We start from the raw sequence: 22,084 nt of genomic DNA on the forward strand, positions 1-22,084 counted from the left end.
CAATTATTAAGTACTATTTTACTCTCAATAAAAGTTCTGGACTTATTAATCAAGTATCCTGTTGCTTTAATTGGTTAAAGTCATTCCCAAAGTGATTGTCCACAACAGACTTTCCAGAATTAAAAGATAAGTCTGCAAGGATTGTGAATATTACAGCCCTGTTTAAAAAGAGAGATAAACCCAGGAACTACAGACCAATTAGTCTAATGTCGGTGGTGGGGAAACTTTTAGACACAATTATCCAGGAGGAAATTAACTGTCACTTGGTAGAACATGGGCTAATAAATGACAGCCAGTACAGATTGGTTAACAGAAGATTGTGTCTGAAATAATTAATGAATTCATTTCTTTGATGAAGTTTCAGAGAGAGTTGACCAGGGTGGTGAGGTTAATGGTGCGTGTCTGGACATCAAAATTGTGTTTGAAAAGGTACCATAAACTAGACTTGGGGCAGCACAATGGCACAGTGGTTGGCACTGCAACCTCACAGCTCTCGCAACCCAGGTTCAGTTCTGGGTACTGCCTGTGCAGAGTTTGCAAGTTCTCCCTGTGACTGTGTGTGTTTCTGCTGGGTGCTCCGGTTTCCTCCCACAAGCAAAGACTGCAGGTTAATAGGTAAATTGGCTGTTGTAAATTGTCCCTAGTGTAGGTAAGAGAATGGTGGGGATGAGGTAGGGAATATGGGATTATGGTGTAGGATTACTATAAATGGGTGATGGTTGGTCAGCACAGACTCAGTGGGCCAGATGGCCTGTTTCAGTTTTGCATCTCTCTATGACTTGTTAACAAAATTCAAGCAGATGGGATTAAAGGGGCAGTGGCAGTGTGGATCCAAAATTTGCTGCAGGGTAAAAAGTATGGTGAATGCTTGTTTTTCAGAATGGAGGGAGTAATACAGTAATGTCCTTGTTGTTGCAATATGTTCAATGTCAGACCCCGAGCTGTCCGAGGGATGGGGCAATTTGTGATGTTCCTGTGGTTGCAATATTTGCAGTGTCTGACCTTGATCTGTCACAGGGACGTGGCATTTATGAGGTCCCTGTGGGGTGCTGTTTGTTTGGTGTGTCACACTGACCTGTCCCAGAGAGCGGGAAGGTTGTGATGTCCTTGTGGGTTGCAATCTGTTCAGTGTCTGACTCTGATCTGTACCAGGGATGGGGCAGTGTGTGATATCCTTGTGCATGTCATACAGGCCCACTGGTGTGTGGTTCCATCCTGATGCCAAGAAACAGAGCCCCATCTCTGGGCAAAAAGTCTCACTTCTCGATGGGTGTCTCGCGAAAACACAGTGGCGCAGTGGTTAGCACCGCAGCCTCACACCTCCAGTGATCCGCGTTCGATTCTGGGTACTGCCTGTGCAGAGTTTACAAGTTCTCCCTGTGACCACTTGGGTTTCTGCCGGGTGCTCCGGTTTCCACCCACAGCCAAAGACTTGCAGGTTGATAGGTAAATTGGCCATTGTAAATTGCCCCTAGTGTAGGTAGGTGGTAGGGGAATTGAGGGGATGTGGTAGGAATACGGGATTAATGTAGGATTAGTATAATGGGTGGTTGATGATCGGCACAGACTCGGTGGGCTGGAAGGGCCTGTTTCAGTACTGTATCTCGAAATAAATGAATAAGAAGGCAAGGCTGAGGGAGTAGACCTGGAGAGTAAATCCGGAGTGGAGTCCTGGAGGCAGTTACCTGTTACTTATCAGGCAGTTTTCCAGCAACTCCAGCAGCAGAGCTGTTAACAAACAGTACTGGCTTTTCCTTTCCTTTGGACAATACCAGCAATGCTGAGAGGGGGTCCTGATGCTCAGGGTCTCCATACTATTTGCCCAGGCCTGTGCCCTGGAGAGGTCACTCCAGCTTCTTGGTTAAACATTAGCACAACCCGGGAATAAACAGTTACTGATTATAAGCTCTCATTGAATTGGTGTAGAGTATGAGCGCCAGGGGTGACTTCGGACAGTGGGAGAGGTCTTAGTGTCTCATTGGATAGCTACCATTCACTCCAAGCTGGGCAGCCCCCTGTCAGTTAGGTGCTGTCCTGCCACGACCTGCTTGCTTCAATGAGTGCTTGGAGCTTGGAGAGTCATCTCTCAACAGGCGGTTCTATAATCTATGCACCAAGAAAAACAAACTCAACAAAGAAGCCACCAGTCCTTCGCATCACAAGATGGAATGTGAGGACCATGTGTCCTGGCCTTACCGACAACCTTCTGCAGGTTGATGACACACACAAGACAGCTGTGATCGACAAGAAACTCACAAGGCTCAATGTGGACATTGCTGAGCTGCAAGAAACTAGACTCGTTCAAAGTGGATCCCTCAAAGAGAAACACTACACCTTCTTCTGGCAGGGGAAAGCCCAAGAGGCAACTCGTGAGCATGGAGTGGGTTTCACAGTAAAAAACACGCTACTTGAGATGAGTGAACCACCCACAGTAGGCTCAGAGAGACTTCTTACTCTTCACTTGTCAACAAGCGTGGGCCCAGTTAATCTCATGTGCATCTATGTCCCGACACTCACCTCCACCCCAGATGTCAAGGATCAATTCTATGTGACACTTGACACTGCCATCAGTAGAATTCCCAGCACTGAGGGACTGTACCTTCTAGGAGACTTCAACACAAGCTTGGATACTGACTACACAGCTTTGCCAATGTGCATAGAGCACCAGGGGATTTGCAAGATGAACGAAAATGTACAGAGGTTGCTGGAGCTATGCTGTCACCATGGATTCTGTGTGATGAACAGCTACTTCCAGGTCAAGCTGTGCCACAAGGTGTCCTGGAGACATCCGAGATCACGCCACTGGCACCAGCTAGACCTTATCATCACCAGACATACCACCCTCAGCAGTGTCCTCATCACTCACAGCTATCACAGCGCTGACTGTGACACTGACCACTCCCTGGTGTGTAACAAGGTCAGGCTTCAGCCAAGGAAGCTTCATCCATCCATGAAGAAAGGTCGTCCTCTGATCAACACTTGCCGAACCACTGACCCAGGAGTTCCTCAACATCCTCGATCAGGCTCTTTCAGACAACAATGCTCAAGGCCTCAGTGCAGTGTCAAAGTGGAATCATCTGCACGCCACCATCAATAACTCTGCACTCACTGTGTATAGGAAAAGCGATGGGAGGAATGCTGACTGGTTTGAGGCTTATTGGACTGAAATTGAGTCAGTTACTGCAACTAAGAGGAGAGCCCTCATGAACTACAAACAAGTCCCCAGCAAACAACATCTAGATGCTCTCAGAGCTGCCAGAAACAAGTCTCTGCAGACTGCTCAGCACTGCACCAATCAATACTGGTTAAAACTCTGCTGCTGAATCCGGGGATGCTCGAGGGATGTATGAAGGAATTAAGAAAGCAATGGGCCCAGTAGTAACTAAATCAGCACCTTTTGAAGACAAAGACATGGGTGATCATCACTGAACCTAACAAGCAGATGGAAAGGTGAGTGGAGCATTACCTTGAACTCTACATAACGGAGAACATTGTCATTGAAGTAGCTCTCAGTGCCATTCCAGACTTCCCTGTCATGGAGGAACTGGACAGTGAGCCCACCATAGTCGAGCTCAACAAGGGCTCAAAACATGCGTGATACAAACATTGTCACCTTGTACAAAATTAAGGGGGATCGAAGTGACTGCAGCAATTATCGGAGCCAGCTACTCAGTTCCACTCACCTGCTCGATCCCTTTCCTCCTGCAAGTTCCTTTGCTTCAAGTATCCATCCAATTTCCATTTCAAATCATTGATTGTCTCTACTTCCACCACACTCGTGGGTCAGGTCATTACCACTCACGGCATAAAAAAATTCCACCTCACCCAAGGATGGGAAATATTTATATCTTCTATATTTAGCTTATTCTCTATCTCTACGAGAATAGAATGGCAGTCAACATGAAAGGGAACCCAAAAATCTTTGAGCAGTCTTTAAATAATAAGCAGGTAGTAAGCGGTGAAGTGGGCCCCATTAGGGACCAAGAGGGTAATAAAAACTTAGAGCTGCAGGGCAATGTTAATCTAGTTAATGAGTACCTTGTATCAATGATCACTAAGGAAGTGGAATTTCACAAAATATCAGTTGAAGTGGAGAGTGTAGAGGCAATGGAGAGGGTACAAATTGAGAGAGGGAGGTACTGAAAAGGCTGGTTATGCTTCAGGAAGATAAATTACCTGGTCCGTATGGCTTTCATCCCAGATTGCGAAAGGAAATGTGGATGCAGATAACAGAAAGGCTTTCTATAATCTTCCAATCTTCCCTGGATACGGGGAAGGTGTCAGAGGATTAAACAGTGGCAAATGTGACACCCTTATTCAAGAAAGGGTGTAATCACAGTCCGGCTAACAACAGGCCAGTTAGATTAACAGCAGTGGTGGGTAAGGTTTTAGAAAGAACAATCAGGGAATAAATCAACAGTCACTTGGAGAGGTTCGAGTTAATTAAGGAGAGTGAGCATGGATTTATAAATGGGAGTTCATGCTTGACTAATCTAACTGCATTTTTTGATGAACTAACAGAGAAGGTTTATGAAGGGCATGCAGTGGATGTTGTTTATGTGGATTTTAAGAAGCGACACATAAAAGGGTGATTAACAACATTGAGGTTCATGGAATAGGAGGGTCAGTGTCCAATTGGATAGAAAATTGGCTTAAGGACAGAAAACAGCAAGTCGTAATAAATGGTTCATTCTCAGACTGGAAGGTTGTCGACAGTGCTGTTCCCCAAGGGTCAATGCTGGAACCACTGCTTTTTACTTGCGACAGATAAATGACTTGGATCTTGGAATATAGAGTAGAATCTCAAAATATGCCGATAACACCAAACTTGGAGAAGTGGCAAACAGTGAGGATGAAATGAACCACCTGCAACAAGACAGTGATAGGCTCGCAGAATGGGCAGACAGGTCCAGATGGATTTTAATAGTGACTAGTGTGAGGTGATGCATTTTAGCAGAAGGAATAGGGAGAGGCAATATATACTTAATGGCACAGTTCGAAAGAGTGTGCAGGAATAGAGGGACCTGTTCACTGTCACGTGAACAATTACTTCTTGTGTGCTCTCAGATTTGTAACCTTCACTGTTCTGGAGTGAGGTGACATCTACTAGCAGGGAGCAAGAACTGCAATCAAGCAGCAGAAATTCCACCGTCTGTCAGGGTGAAAGAAACATTGCAATGTGAGGAAATAGTGAATGGGTTTGATTGGGTTGATGGAGACATGATTCCACTTGTGGTGGAGTCCAAAGCAAAGGCCAGAAATATAAAATTGTCATTATTAAAAGATATGAGGAATTCATGATAAATGTATTTAGGTAGTGATTGGGTGGAATCTAGACAGAATAGAAAGTGAGATTGGGTGGACAGAAGCAGTGTGAAAGGATGGCTCAAACAAAAGGTAAACGCCCTGCAAGGTTAACTCTGTTTCTCTCTCCACAGATGCTGCCAGAGTTTCTGAACATTTCCAACACTTTCTGTTTTTATTTCAGAATTTGCAAGATGTTGCTTTACTCTGAAAAAAAAAATGGATGATCGGCTTTGGCTGCCAGTGAAATTCCACAGGAGCTAAAAGGAAGTTCTGATATCAGTGGCATGTTGATTCTTGCTTAGGGTGAGTGATTAATTAATGTGTGAGAGATCCTGGGTTCAAATCCTGGACAAGCCCTTCTTCTTTGGCATTTTTAGTTTAAGGTCATTGATTGGTTTCAGCCTTGCAGAAGGCGGAATTGATTTCCATATGGAGCCTGCTTGAGGACCAGAGAGCTGGAGTCAAAGAGCTTGATTAACTAAATGTACAGATAGCCAAGTGGGAATATAAAGTTGTTGCAGTAATTGTGACCTGACTCCAAAAACAACAGGACTGGGTTCTGGACTGGAATGGAATGGAATTCTTCAGTGTTTCTGTTGTTTGGCTTGCATTGACTCATCGATTTTCTTGTTTTTCACTTTGTCGATGCCTTTGAATAATTGTGGATCCTTCTTCAGAGTGTCTTCTTTCACCAGGTAGTTCTGACCTCTGATGATGATGATCGTGATGAGCTTCAATTCGCTGATAGTTTTGGAACTGAACAGATTTCCTTTGCTTGAGTCTACAACATGGAACTCAGTCTGACATGTGGACCCATGGGAGGATTTGAATGCCACCCCTGCATTGAAGAATACAGTTGCATCCATCCAATAAGAGAGCGAGTAGAAGTGACAGTTCAGTCAGTCAAACATGAAACTTTTAATTTCAGGGTGGTGAGTTTGAGTGCCATTTTGTTTTTCCCTTTTTTAAGGCTTCATTAGCAGAGAGTACAAGGAGTGTTTGAAATGAAATTCAGCAAAAGTATGAGAAAGTCTCACTTTGATTCAGGACTCATCTCTCTGCAGCATCTCGCTGTGAAAGATTGAACTTCATCTCATTTCATTTCCAGCTCGGGGTCAGTGCGGCTCAGTGGGACTTCTGGCTGTCTCCTGCTTCACAATCCATCAGTGCTGAGAAAGCAATGGGGAATATTATTCACGGCTCTGTAACCAGAGGACACCAATTTAAGGTGAATGGCAAAAGAACCAAAGGCAACATGAGGAAAAACTTCTTTTGCACAGCGAGTTGTTAAGATCTGATATGCACTGTTTGAGAGTGTGATGGAGGCTGATTCAACCATGGTTTTCAAAATGGTATAAAATAATTATCTGAAGTGAAAAAAATTGCATGTTTTCATGGAATACATGAGTCTGTGGCATGAGCTGAGTTGCTCGTGCAGAGAAGCAGCACAAGTACAATGAGCTGAATGGCTTCCTTTTGTTCTGTAACTATTCTATGATCTATGATTCTTTTCAGAGTGAATTCAACACTCACACACACGAAACTGACAGGTACAATGTAAACCCCACACTAACATACCAGCGAATGCTAGGGACAGAGTAAAACCAATCAGTCCTGGACTAGAAACTGACAGGTACACTGTAAACTTCGCATTACCAGACAAGAAATTGACAGATACAGTGTGAAACCCACAGTTACGTTGCAGCAGTTGGCAGGTAACGTGTAAAATTCTTTCTTTCATATCCCAACTGCAAGGTACAAAGGAAATTAGGTACAAACCCAGGCTCACACTTCAAAGACTGAGAGATACAAAGCAAACCACATACTCACCTACAAGTACAGAGACGAAGACACACTCAGAGGAGGTGCAGATTCAAGACACATGCATGTAACAGAAACTGATAGGCATAGAATCAAACCCTTTCTCACTTCTCAGAAACTGATAGATATAGACAAAAGCTGATGCTCACATACAAGTTGTTGAAAGATATGTGGTGAAACTCACAGAGCAATAGCAGAAACAAACAGGTACTGAATAATACCCACAGTCACAGACCAAAAACTGAAATATACTGAGTTAAACATCACTTTCTCACACCAGAAACTCATGGCTACAAAGTGAAGCTGACTCTATCCTTCCAGGCATTGACAGGTGCAAAAGAAAACACTCACGACGATTCCAGGTCATGAAATGTACGTAATAAAACCTTTCAGCTGAAAGAATAGCATTAATGACAGGTGTGGTACCCAGAATGCTCAGCGGCCTAGAATCCGCCCGATCTGTGACAGGAGCGGGGCGCGCAGGCGCAGTAGAGACAGCTCTGTCAGCAGCTGGAGCTGCGGGTTCGGAGTTGGAGCGGAATATTCACAAAGTGCGAGAAGACTTTGTTGGCTCACACAGCTGGAGCAGGGCCTCAGGGCCACAATAACATGGAACAATCCCATCTGTATCCCTGCGGATGGCAGTGGTGAAGCTTTTCCCGGTGAGGCTTCCCGAAACGGCGTCGAGAAATGGATAAGAATTGGGGACTGGGCAGGGAGCGTCTCTAAATGAATAAAATTTGGGTACTGGTCAGGGAGCATCTGTAAATGGATAAGAATTGGGGACTGGGCAGGGAGCGTCTCTAAATGAATAAAATTTGGGTACTGGTCAGGGAGCGTCTCTAAATGAATAAGATTTGGGTACTGGTCAGGGAGCGTCTGTAGATGGGTAAGAATTAGGGACTGGGCAGGGAGTGTCTCTAAATGAATAAAATTTGGGTACTGGTCAGGGAGCGTCTGTAAATGGATAAGAATTGGGGACTGGTCAGGAAGCGTCTGTAAATGGATAAGAACTGGGGACTGTGCAGGGAGTTTGTAAAATTGAATACGAGTTGGAGACTGGGCAGGGAGCGTTTCTAAATGAATAAGATTTGGGGACTGGGCAGGGAGCGTCGATAAATGCTTAAGAATTGGGGACTGGTTAGGGAGTGTTTTATTATTCGTTCGTGGGATGTGGGCGTCGCTGGCTCGATCTCAGCTCGAGTAATGTGTCCAGTTCTGGACACCAGGCTTTAGAAAGGACATCAAAGCTTCTGAGACAGTTCAGAGGAGATTTACTAGAATGATACCAGAGATGAGGGGTGTCAGTTCTCTGGACAGGCTGGTGAAGCTGGGATTGTTCTCCTCAGAGTAGAGAAAGTTAAGGGAAGATTTAATAGAGGTGTTCAGAATCATGAAGGATTTTCATAGGGTCGAGAGGGAGAAACTGTTTCCACTGTCCTGGGGGTCAGTAACCAGAGGACACAGATTTAAAATAATCGGCCAAAAATGTCAAGGGGAGGTGAGGAGAGATCTTTTTACCCAGTAACTGATTCGGATTTGGAATGAATTGTCTGACAGGGTGGTGGAAACAGATTCAATTATAACTTTCATGAAGGAATTGGACAAATATTTCAAAGTGAAATTCTCCAGGATTATGGGGAAATAGGCAGGGGGTTGGACTAATTGCATCTTTTTGTTAGAGAGTCAGCAGAGGCACAATGGGGCCGAATGGCCTCCTGTGCTGTATGATTCGATGAACATAAGAACGAGGAGCTGGAGTCGGCAAGTCAGCCACTCGAGCCTGCTCTGCCATTCAATACAATCATGGCTGATCTCATCACGGCAGTTCTTGTTTCTTGCCAGTAGATGTCACTTCACTCCAATGCAGTGAAGTTTACAAATCTGAGAGAGACACAACAGGAAATAATTGTTCCCATGATAGTGAATGTGTGGGATTTAGAAATACCAGGAGTGGAGACGAGTTATTACTTGTCTGCTCGATCCCCATAGCCCTGTAAAATTATTTCCTTCAAGTGCCCATTCAAATTCCTTTTGTAATCCTCGATTGTCTCCATTTCCAACGCCCTCGTGGGCAGCGAGTTACAGATCATCACCAATCAGTGTAAAAAAGTTATTGCGCACATTCCCCCTGTACCTCCTGTCCAAAACCTTTAATCTGTGTCCCCTAGTCCTTGTAGCCACTCCAGGCGCTGCTTCACAAACCACTGACCACCTCCAGGCGCGTATCCATTGTCTCTCAAGATAAGGAGGCCCAAAAGAAAAAAAAAAAGAAAGAAGAGTCCTTGTACCAATAGTTAACGGGAACAATGTTTCCTTGCCAACTTAATTAAAACTGTCACAGCCGAAAACACATCCATCAATTCTCCCCTCACTCTCCTTTGACACAGGCAGAACAGCCCTAGCTTTTCCAACCTAACCTTGTAACTAAAATCCTCCATCCCTGGATCCATTCTGGTGAATTTCCTCTGCATCCTCTCAAGGACGCTCACATTCTTTCTTAAGTGTGGTAAGCAAAACTGGAAGCAACACTCCAACTGGGGCCTAACCAGAGCTTTATAATGGTTCAGCATAACTTCCCTGCTTTGTACTCAATGCCTCTATTTATAAAGCCCAAGATCCCATATGCTTTGCTAACCACTCTCGCCATATGTCTTGCCACCTTCAAAGATTGATGCACATGAACCCCAAGTCCCTCTATTCCAGCACACTCTTTAGAACTGTGCCATTAAGTAAGTATTGCCTCTCCCTATTCCTTATGCCAAAATACATCACCTCACACTTGTCACTATTAAATTCCATCTGCCACCTGTCTGCCCATTCTGCTAGCCTATCATTGTCCTGTTGCAGGCAGTTCATATCATCCTCACTGTTTGCCACTCCTCCAAGTTTGTTGTCATCGGGATATTTTGAGATTCTACTCAATATTCCAAGATCCAAGTCATTTATCTTTAGCAAAAAAAGCAGTGGTTCTAGCACTAACTCTTGGGGAACACCACTGTCGACTATCCTCCAGTCTGACAAAGAATTATTTCATAAGACTCGCTGTTTTCTGTCCTTCAACCAATTTTCTATCCAATTGGACACTGACCCTCCTGTACCACGAACCTCAATTTTGTAAACCCCCTTTTTATGTGGTACCTTGTCAAACGCTTCCTTAAAATCCATATAAACAACATCCACTGCATTCCCTTCATCAACCTGCTCTGTTAGTTCATCAAAAAAAGCAGTTAGATTAGTCAAGCATGAACTCCCATTTATAAATCCATGCTCACTCCACTCAATTAACTCGAACCTATCCAAGTGACTGTTGATTTTTTACCCTGATTATTCTTTCTAAAACCTTACCCACCGCTGCTGTTAATCTAACTAGCCTGTAGTTAGCCGGACTGTCCTTACACCCTTTCTTGAATAAGGGCGTCGCATTTGCCACTGTTTAATCCTCTGGCACCTCCCCCGTATCCAGGGAAGATTGGAGGATTATGGCAAACTCTTCCATTATCTGCATCCGCATTTCCTTTCGCAACCTGGGATGCCAGCCGTCCAGATCAGGTGATTTATCTACCCTAAGCACAGCCAGCCTTTTTAGTACCTCCCTCTCTCAATTTGTACCCTCTCCATTGACTCTGCTCTCTTCACTTCGACTGATATTTTGTCAAATTCCACTTCCTTAGTGATCACTGATACAAAGTACTCATTAAGTAGATTAACATTGCCCTGCACCTCTAAGCTTATATTATCCTTTTTGTCCCGAATAGGCCCGACTGAACCTCTTACTACCCACTTATCATTTACATGCTGCTCGAAGATTTTTGGGTTTCCTTTCATGTTGACTGTCAGTCTATTCTCATAGAAATAGAGAATAAGCAAATATAGAACATGTAAGTATTTCCCATCCTTGATGAGGTGGAATTTTTTATGTTGTGGGTGATAATGTCTTGGCCCACGAGTGTGGTGGAAGCAGAGACAATCAATGATTTGAAAAGGAAATTAGATGGATACTTGAAGGAAAGAAACTTGCAGGAGGAAAGGGATCGAGGTGGTGAGTGGAACTGACTAGATTGCTCCGGGGAGAGCCAGCATGGACGTGAAAGGCCAAATGACCACCTTCTGTGCTGTAAATGACTCTGTGTTGTTTCTCAAATTCAATCCACTGGTGCTTGGTAAATAATTTCAAAGTAAATTGTGCAACCGGAAAATCAGAACCAAGGCAATGGACGCATAAGGAAGCGAAATTGCTGAAACCCGGGATTGAACCAGGGACCTTTAGATCTTCAGTCTAACGCTCTCCCAGCTGAGCTATTTCAGCCCTACATTAACAGTGGCTTGGTGTCCTTGTTTTGGATGAAAATACATACATTCAAGTTTTCCAAAAAATTAAGGAACACAACATGTGAGTAATATTCCCCATTGCTTTCTCAGTACTGATGGATTGTGAAGCGGGAGACAGCCAGAAGTGCCACTGAGCCCTACAGACCCCGAGCTGAGAATGAAATGAGATCAAATACAATCTTTCATAGTGAGATGCTGCTGAGAGGTAAGAGTCCTGAATCAAAGTTAGATTTGCTCATTTCAAACACTCCTGTACTCTCTGCTCATGAAGCCTTACAAAAGAGAAAAACAGAATGGCACTCAAACTCACAACCCTGCCATTAAAAGTCTCATATTCGACTGACAGAACTGTCACTTCTACTCGGTCTCTTATTGGATGGATGCAACTCCAACGCAGGGGTGGCATTCAAATCCTCCCATGGGTCCACATGTCGGACTGAGTTCCATGTTGTCGACTCAAGCAAAGGAAATCTGCTCACTTCCAAAACTATCAGCGAATTGAAGCTGATTACAATCAACATCATCAGAGGTCAGAACTACCTGGTGAAAGAAGACACCCTGAAGAAGGATCCACAATTATTCAAAGGCATCGACAAAGTGAAAAACAAGAAAATCGATGAGTCAATGCAAGCCAAACAACAGAAACACTGAAGAATTCCATTCCATTCCAGTCCAGAACCCAGTCCTGTTGTTTTTGGAATCAGGTCACAATTGCAGCAACAACTTTACATTCCCACTTGGCTATCTGGACATTTAGTTAATTACAATTTTGTCGACAAGCTCTTTGAATCCAGTTGTCTGGTCCTCAAGCCAGCTTCGCATGGAAGTCAATTTCACCTTCTGCAAGGCTGAAACCAACAGATAACCTTAATCTAAAAATGCCAACAGACCATGGCTCGTCCGGGACTTGAACCCAGGATCTCTCGCATGTTAATTAACCATACTACCAAAGCGAGAATCATACCCCGAGACCAACGAGCCACTGACAGTTCAGGCTTTATTAGCTGCTGTGGAATTTCACTGGAACCCCCCAGCCAATCATCCATTTTTTTTCCGATCAAAGCAACATCCTGCAAATGCTGAAATAAAAACAGAAAGTGCTGGAAATGTTCAGCAGCTCTGGCAGCATCTGTGCTGTGAGAAACACAGTTAACGTTTCAGGGCACTCACCTTTTGTTTCAGCCATCCTTTCAGACTGCTTCTGTCCATCCAATCTCACTTTCTATTCTATCCACATTCTAACCATTCACTACGTTGCTACATTTTTCATGAATTCCTCATTTCTTTTATTAATGACAATTTTGTATTTCTGGCCTTTGCTTCAGACACCACCACAAGTGGAATCATGTCTCCATCTACCCAATCAAACCACTTCGCTGTTTCCTCACATTGCAATGTTTCTTTCACCCTGACAGACTGTGGAGTTTCTGCTGCTTGATTGCAGTTCTTGCTTCCCGCCAGTAGATGTCACCTCACTCCAATACAGTGAAGTTTCCAAATCTGAGAGAGACACAACAGGAAATAATTGTTCACATTATAGTGAATGTGTGGGATTTAGAAATACTAGGGGTGGAGACGAGTTATTATTGCACTCTGCTATTACATCTTTTATAATGGACTCCAGCATTTTCCCCACGACTGATGTCAGGCTAACCGGTATATAATTCGCTGTTTTCTTTCTGCCTCTCTTTTTTAAATAGTGGAGTTACATTAACTACCGTCCAATCCATTGGAACTGTTCCAGAGTCGATAGAATTTTGAAAAAAGACCAGAAATGCATCTGCTATTTCAAGGGCCACTTCCTTAAGTACTCTGGGATGTAGATTATCAGGCCCTGGGGATTTATCGGCCTTCAATCCCATCAATTTCCCAAACATTCCCTACTAATACTGATTTCATACAGTTCCTCCTTCTCACTAGACCCTATGTTCCCCAACATTTCTGGGAGATAATTTGTATCCTCCTTTGTGAAGACAGATCCAAAGTATGTATTTAATTGGTCTGCCATTTCGTTGTTCCCCATTATAAATTCCCCCGTTTCTGACTGTAAGGGGCCCACATTTGTCTTCACGAATCGTTTTCTCTACACATACCTATAGAAGCTTTTACAGTCAGTTTTTATGTTCTCTGCTAGCTTACTCTCGTACTCTATTTCCCCCTTCTTAATCAATCCTTTTGTCCTCCTCTGCTAAATTCCAAACTGCTCACAATCTTCAGGTTTGCTGCTTGTTCTGGCCATTTTATATTTCTCCTCCTTGGATCTAATACTTTCCTTAATTTCTTTTGTAAGCCACAGTTGAGCCACCCTTCCTGTTTTACTTTTGCACAGACAGGAATGAACAATTGTTGTAATTCATCCATGCGCTCTTTAAATGCTAGCCATTGCCTGTCCACTGTCAACCCTTTAAGTAACGTTCCCCAATCTATCATAGCCAACTCCCGCCTCATACCTTCATAGTTTTCTTTGTTTAGATTCAGGACCCGAGTCTCGGAATCAACTCTCTCACTCTCCATCTTAATGAAGAATTTTATCATATTATGGGCGCACTTCCCCAAGGGACCCCACACAACAAGATTGTTAACTAATCCTTTCTCATTACACAATACCCAGTCTCGGATGGCCTGTTCTCTAGAGGTGTTATACAGCTCTATCAATTCTCCACTCAATCTCCTTTGAGAAAGGCAGAATAATCCTAGCTTTTCCAACCTAACCTTGTAACTAAAATCTCCCATCCCTGGATCCATTCTGGTAAATCGCCTCTGCATCTTCTCAAGGACCCTCACATTCTTTCTAATGTCTGCTGAGCACAACTAGAAGCAACACTCCAATTGGGGCCTAACCAGAGTTTTATAATGATTCAGCATAACAACCCTGCTTTTGTACTCAATGCCTCTATTTATAAAGCCCAAGATCCCATATGCTTTGCTAACCACTCTCGCAATATGTCTTGCCACCTTCAAAGATCGGTGCACATGAACCCCAAGTCCCTCTATTCCAGCAGACTCTTTATAACTGTGCCATTAAGTATATATTGCCTCTCCCTATTCCTTATGCCAAAATACATCACCTCACACTTGTCACTATTAAATTCCATCTGCCACCTGTCTGCCCATTCTGCTAGCCTATCACTGTCCTGTTGCAGGCAGTTCATATCATCCTCACTCTTTGCCACTCCTCCAAGTTTGGTGTCATCGGCATATTTTGAGATTCCGCTCTGTATTCCAAGATCCAAGTCACTTACCTTCAGCAAAAAAAGCAGTGGTTCTGGCACTGACCCTTGGGGAACACCACTGTCGACTATCCTCCGGTCTGACCAAGAACCATTTAATATGACTCGCTGTTTTCAGTCTTTAAAACAATTTACTATCCAAATGGACACTGACCCTCCTAATCCATGAACCCCAATTTTGTTAACCACCCTTTTATGTGGTACTTTATAAAATGCTTTCGTAATATCCATATAAACAACATCCACTGCATTCCCTTCATCAGTATTCTCAGATAGTTTATCAACAAATGCAGTTCGATTCGTCATGCATGAACTCCCATTGATAAATCCATGCCCACTCTCCTGAATTAACTCAAACCTCTCCAAAGGACTTGATTTTTTTCCCTGACCTGTTGATCTCATGCTGATAGCAAGCTCACCATAGAGCATGTTTTTGGCAATGTGACCGTCATCCATTTGGCCCAGTCAACAGAGTCAGCGCTGACTCAAGAGGGCAAACATGCTGCGGATCCCTGCACGCTGGTGTACTTCCGCATTCGGCACTCTGTCCTGCCAGGAGATGCCCAGTCTCCATCTGAGGCAGTGGAGGTGGAAGCTGTTCAGCCGCTTTTTTTGGCTTGTATAAGTTGTTGATGCTTCTCTACAATAAAGGAGGGTGCTGAGAACACAAGCCTGGTACACGTGGAGCTTTGTATTTTCGGTCAGTTTGCTGTCGGTTCACACTTGTCTTCTCAACTTTGACATGACAGCTGCAGCATTGGCAATCCTGGTGCTGATTTCAGCATCAAGGGCCAGATTGCTGGTGATTGTTGATTGAAGGCATGTGAAGCTGTTGACAACCTACAAAGTGAGGTTGCAGATGTTGATGGAAAGTGGAGTCTCTACGTCCTGGCCTGTAACTTTCATCTTCCTGATGCTGATTGTCAGTCCAAACTCTTTGCAGGCCAGGGAGAACCGATCTACAAGCTGCTGTGACTGAACTTCATTATGGGATGTCAGCACAGCATCATCAGCAAATAGCAACTCACAGACTAGGAATTTACCCACTTTGGTCCTGGCGCACAGTCTTGCCAAGTTGAACAGCTTGTCGTCAGCTCTGATGTGCAGGTGAACACCTATATCTGAGTAATTGAAAGTGTACAATAGCAGCATGGAGAAGAATATGCCAATTATAAAGGATGTGATAACTAGACAGTTCGAAAATGATGACATGATTGGGCAGAGTCAACATAGATTTATGAAAAGGAAAACAGGTTTGAAAAACCTGTTGAGATTTTTGAGGATGTTACCTATAGAACAGATAAAGGAGAACCAGTGGATGTGTGGTATTTGTATTTTCCTTTGGTAAGGTCCCACACAGGAGGTGAGTAAACAAAATTAGAGCACATAGGCTTGGGGATAATATACTGATATGGATTGAGAATTGGTTAACAGACCGAAAACAGAGAGCAGGAATAACGGGTCCTTCTCGGGATGGCAGGCTGTTACTATTGGGGTACTGCAAGGATCAGTGTTGGAGCCACAGCTGTTAACAACCTATATAAATGATTTGGATGTGGGGATTAAATGTAATATTTCCAAGTTTGCAGATGACACAAAGCTCGGTGAAGTGTGAGTTGTGAGGAGGATGCAGAGAGGCTTCCAGGGGACCTGGAGAGGCTAAGTGAATGGGCAAGAACATGGAATATAATGTGAATAAGTGTGAAGTTATTCACTTTGGTAGAATAAACAGAAAGACAGAGTATTTCTTAAATGGTGAGAGGTTGTGAAGTGTCGATGTCCAAAGGGACCTGGGTGTCCTTGTTCCTGAGACACTAAAAGCTCTTGTGCAGGTGCAGCAATCAATTAGGAAGGCAAATGGTATGTTGTACCCACACGAGGGGTCATGAGTACAGGAGTAAAGATGTCTTGCTGCAATTGTCTAGAGCCTTGGTGAATCCGCACTGTAATATTGTGTACAGTTTAGCCTCCTCATCTTATGAAGGATACACTTGCCATAGAGGGGGTGAAACAGAGGGTCAACAGACTAATCTTTTTTTTGCATTTATTTCATTTCATCTCAGTTTGTTCAGTTTGCTTACCTACTGTTTTTTTCAGGTTTGTACTTCCTGCTGTTCAATATTCAGTCCATTACACCTAATCTGTACTAATGCTTTGTCTTTCAGCACACCATTAACATATTGTTTGCCTTTGCTGCATGGCCTTTTGGTCAGCTATGTGGCCTTGTCCAATCTACACCTTCTCCTTTGTTATCTCTTGCCCCACCCCCACCCCACTTGCTTATAACCTGTGACTTTTCTAATATATGTCAGTTCCGAAGATGGGTCACTGACCTGAAACGTTAACTCTGCTTCTCTTTTCACAGATGCTGCCAGACCTGCTGAGTGGTTCCAGCATTTCCTGTTTTTATGTCACCAGACTAATCCCTGGGATGGTGGGATTGTCTTATGAGGAAACTGGGCCTGTATTCCTTAAAGTTTCGAAGAATGAGAGGGGATCTGATTGAAACTGACAAAATTCTTACAGGGCGTGACAGTGTGGATGTAGACAGGATGTTTGCCCTGGTTGGTGAGTCTAAAACCAAAGGACATCGTCTCAGAATAAGGAGTAGGCCATTTAAAACTGAGATGGGTGGAATTTCTTCACTCAGACGGTGGTGAATCATTGGAATACTGTGCCCCAGAGGGCTGTGGCAGCTCAATCATTGAGCATGTTCAAGACAGAAATTGATAGAAATCTTGATACTCATGACATCAAGGGATATGGGGATAGCATGGGAAAGGGGCTTTGAGGTAGGTGATCAGCCATGATCGAATTGAATGACAGAGCAGGCTCGACGGGCTGAATAGCTTACTCCTATGTTCCTCTGTTCCTAAGAGAGTTGGCGCCAGCGCGCAGCCCTGCTTTACCCCACTGCTGATCTTGAAAGCGTCTGATGTTGCTCCATTGTAACTGATGGAACTGTGCATGTTCTCGTGGAAAGAAGAGATGATGCCCAAGAGGTCAGGAGGGCAGCCTGTGTTCCATTGCAGTTTGAAGAGGCCGTCTCTGCTGACAAGATCAAAGGCCTTAGTGATGTTAACAAAAATGTGTGAGGCTCTGTGGCGCAATGGATAGCGTGTTGGGCTTCTAAGTAATGATTGAGACGATATTCAAAGGTTGTGGGTTCAAGTCCCACCAGAGTCAGATTTTGGACCAGAAACAGAGGAGCACAACGGAACAACAAATGAAGAAATGGGCCAAAAGCACAGACTCGGAGACAGAGCGAGAGAGACAGGAGCAGAGCAGGGGAAAAAAAATCGAGGAGTGACGTCACAATGGAGAGTGAGAGCAGGGAAACAGAGAGCCGCTGGGGTGAGGATACAGGATTTGGTTCTTGCTTCGGTGCAGTGGAAGGAGCTGTTTGGTGAGGATCTGGTAAGCTGTGACATCACAGGCAAGCAGGCAGTTGATTGGTTTGGAAGAACCGACCTGCTTGATGCGCATCTGGTAAGTGATTAAGATCCATTTTAGTCCTAACGTTTAAAATAGTAAACACACTAGTGGTAAGTTTAATAAAATATGCAATAAAATTAATAATTGAATAAAATATTTAAGTAGTTAATTGAAACACGTTAAGGATGACAGGACAGGTGATGTGTCACAGCTGCAGCATGTGGGAGTTCCTGGATGCCAGTGTGATCCAGGGCAAACACGTCTGCAGTAAGTGTTTGCGGCTCAAAGAGGGAGAAAAAAGGAATGTAGTGGTAGGAGGGGACAGTATAGTAAGGTGGATTGACTCTGTTCTCTGCAGCAAAAGCAAGAGTCCAGACGGCTGTGTTGCCTGCCGGTGCCAGGATTCAGGACATCTGCTCAGGGCTGGAGCGAAACATACAATGGGAGGGGGAGTATCCAGTCGTCGTGGTCCATGTCGGTACCAAAGACATAGGCAGGACAAGGATAGAGGTTCTGCAAAGTCAGTATGAGGAACTAGGCACCAAATTAAGAAGCAGAACCTCAAAGTTAATCATCTCTGGATTATTACCTGAGCCATGTGCAAATTGGCATAGGACAAATAAGATTAGAGAAAGTAATGTGCGGCTGAAAGACTGGTGTGGTAGTAGTGGGTTCTGGTTCGTGGGGCATTGGCACCAGTACTGGGGAAAGAGGTGGCTGTACCGTTGGGACGGTCTACACCTGAACCGTGCTGGTGCCGGTGTTCTCGCGAGCCACATAACGAGGGACGTAGAGACGGTTTTAAACTGAATAGTGGGGGCAAGGGATCAAATTTGGGAAGATATGGTGAATCAAGGAGGAGAGGCAAGGCAAGAGAGAAAGGTATAAATATGGGAAATGATAAACAGACTGTGACAGGAAGGGACAGAATGTACAAATCTAAGAGTAAATCGACAGATAAGGCTAGAGGTGACAAAAATAATAAAAGGACAAAACTAAATGCTCTGCATCTGAATGCATGGAGCATTTGAAACAAAACAGATGAACTGGGAGCACAAATAGAATAAATAAGTACGATCTGATAGTCATTACAGAGACATGGCTGCAGGGCGACATAGATTGGGATGTGAATATTGGAGGTGACATGGCATTTTGGAAGGACAGGAAGCTAGGAAAAGGTGGCGGGGTAGCTCTGTTAATTAATGATGGTATTAGCGTAACAGAGAGGAATGACCTGAGTTCTGGAGATCAGGATGCAGAAGCAGTTTGAGTACAAATGAGAAATCATAAAGGCAAGAAGTCACTTGTGGGAGTGGTGTACAGGCCACCTAACATTAACCACACTGTCGGATGGGATATAAAGGAATAAATAATGGCAGCTTGTCAGAAAGGTACTGTGATAATTATGGGGGATTTTAATCTACATATAGATTGGAAAATTCAGATGGGCAGAGGTAGCCTAGATGAGGAATACATAGAATGTTTTGGGGATAATTTCTTGGAACAATACATTCTGGAGCCAACCAGAGAGCAGGCTATACTAGACCTGGCATTGTGCAACTAGATAGGATTAATTAATGACCTCATAGTTAAGGTGCCCCTAGGTAGTAGCAATTATAATATGATTGAATTTTACATTCAGTTTGAGGGAGAGGAGAGTGGGTCCCAGACTAGTATTTTAAATTTAAATAAGGGCAATTATAAGGTCATGAAAGCAGAGCTAGCTAAAGTGAACTGGCAAATTAGGTTAAGGGATAAGTCAATAGAGATGCAGTGGCAGACATTTAAGGGGAAATTTCAGAATACACAGAATGGATACATTTCAACGAGAAAGAAAAGTTCCAAAGGTGGGACTCACCATCCATGGTTCACGAAAACAGTTAAAGATACTATCAAACTTAAAGAAAAAGCCTATAATTGTGCAAAGGTGGGAGGCAGGTCAGAAGATTGGAAAGAATATTTAAAAAAACAGCAAAGAATGACTAAAAGATTGATAAGGAAGGTAAAATTAGAGTATGAGAGAAAGCTCGCAAGAAATTTCAAGACAACTAGTAAGAGTTTCGATAGATATTTTAAAAAGAAAAGAGTTAACAAAGCGACTGTTGGTCCAATAGAAAGTGTGTCTGGGGAATTAATAATGGATAATTAAGAGATGGCAGATGAATTGAACAGATACTTTGCATCGGTCTTCACTATTGAGTGTACAAATAACATCCCAGTATTAGCTGTATATCAGGAAATTGAAGGGATGGAGGAACTCAAGAAAATTACAATCACCAGGGAAGTGGTACTAAACAAATTGTTGGAGCTGCGGGTTGACAAGTCGCCAGGTCCTGAATTGGCTAGTGAGATAGTTGATGCGCTGGTTTTAATATTCCAAAATTCCCTAGATTCGAGAAGGTTCCGTTAGATTGGAAAAGAGTGAATGTAACTCATTTATTCAAAAAGGGAGGGAGACAGAAAGCAGGAAACGACAGGCCAGTTAGCTTAACATTTGTCTGAGGGAAAATGTTTGGAGCTATTACAGAGGATGTTATAGCAGGGCATTTAGAAAAAATTAAGGTAATCAGGCAGAGTCAACATGGTTTTTTGAAAGGGAAATCATGTTTAACCAATTTATTGGAGTTCTTTGAGGGAGTTACATGTGCTGTGGATAAAGGGGAACCGGTGGATGTATTGTATTTCGATTTCCAGAAGGATAAGGTGCCATATCAAAGGTTATTGCAGAAAATAAAAGCTCATGGTGTCGGGGATAACATATTGGCATGGATAGAAGATTGGCTAGCTGACAGGAAACAGAGAGTCAGCACAAATGGGTCATTTTCTGGTTGGCAAGAAGTAACGAGTGGTGTGCCACAGGGATCTGTGCTGGGGCCTCAACTTTTTACAATTTATATAAATGACGTAGATGAAGGGACCGAAGGTATTGTTGCTAAATTTGCTGATCACAAAGATAGGTAGGAAAGTAGGTTGTGAAGAGGACATAAGGAGGCTACAAAGGGATATAGATAGGTTAAGTGATTGGGCAAAGACCTGGCAAATGGAGTATAATGTGGGAAAGTCGGAAATTGTCCACTATGGCAGGAAGAATAAAAAAGCATATTATCTAAATGGTGAGAGATTGCAGAGCTCTGAGATGCAGAGGGATCTGGGTGTCCGAGGGCATGAATTGCAAAAGGTTAGTATGTAGGTCCAGCACATAATTAGGAAAGCTAATAGAATGTTATCATTTATCACCATGGGAATTGAATACAATAGTAGGGAGGTTATGCTTCAGCTATACAGGACATTGGTGAGACCTCTTCTGCAGTACTGAGTACTGTACTGGTCTCCTTATTTGCGGAAGGATGTAAATGCATTGGAGGTAGTACAGAGAAAGTTTACGAGACTAATACATGGAATGGGCGGGCTGTCTTACGAGGAAAGATTGGACAAGCGAGGCTTGTCTCCGCCAGAGTTTAGAAGAGAAAGAGGCGACATGATTTGTTATTTAATTTATTAATTAACAAATTAGCTATCCTCCAGTCTTCCGGTACCTCACCCGTGGCTAACGATGATACAAAAATCTCTGCCAGCGCCCCAGCAATCTCCTCCCTTGCTTCCCATAGCATCCTAGGATACATCTGATCAGGCCCTGGGGATTTATCCACCTTAATGCGCTTCAAAACCTCCAACACCTCCTCCTTTGTAATGTTGATATGCTGCAGGATATCGCTGTTCCCTCCCTTGAACTCACTAGCTTCCATGACCTTCTCCACGGTAAATACAGACGAGAAATATTCATATAAGACCTCGCCCATTTCGCGTGGCTTCACACATAGATTGCCACACTGATCCTTAAGGGGACCTACTCTCTCCCTAGCTACCCTTTTACTCTTAATACACTTATAGAATCTTTTAGGATTCTCCTTTATCTTATCTGCCAGGGAAATCTCATGGCCCCTTTTCGCCCTCCTAAT

The 22,084-nt window shown here is 43.6% G+C and overlaps 2 non-coding genes across 2 annotated transcripts; one reads left to right on the forward strand and one right to left on the reverse strand.

The window, feature by feature from the left end:
* Positions 1 to 11,364: 11,364 nt before the first annotated feature.
* Positions 11,365 to 11,437, reverse strand: trnaf-gaa (transfer RNA phenylalanine (anticodon GAA)). The gene has a single exon. It is a non-coding gene; the product is annotated as a tRNA-Phe (tRNA).
* A 6,348-nt stretch (positions 11,438 to 17,785) lies between these two features.
* Positions 17,786 to 17,876, forward strand: trnar-ucu (transfer RNA arginine (anticodon UCU)). Its single transcript is given in 2 exon segments — positions 17,786 to 17,822; positions 17,841 to 17,876. It is a non-coding gene; the product is annotated as a tRNA-Arg (tRNA).
* Positions 17,877 to 22,084: the final 4,208 nt, after the last annotated feature.

The sequence above is a fragment of the Heterodontus francisci genome, unplaced genomic scaffold (genome assembly GCF_036365525.1).
Source record: "Heterodontus francisci isolate sHetFra1 unplaced genomic scaffold, sHetFra1.hap1 HAP1_SCAFFOLD_43, whole genome shotgun sequence".
Taxonomy (NCBI): domain Eukaryota; kingdom Metazoa; phylum Chordata; class Chondrichthyes; order Heterodontiformes; family Heterodontidae; genus Heterodontus; species Heterodontus francisci.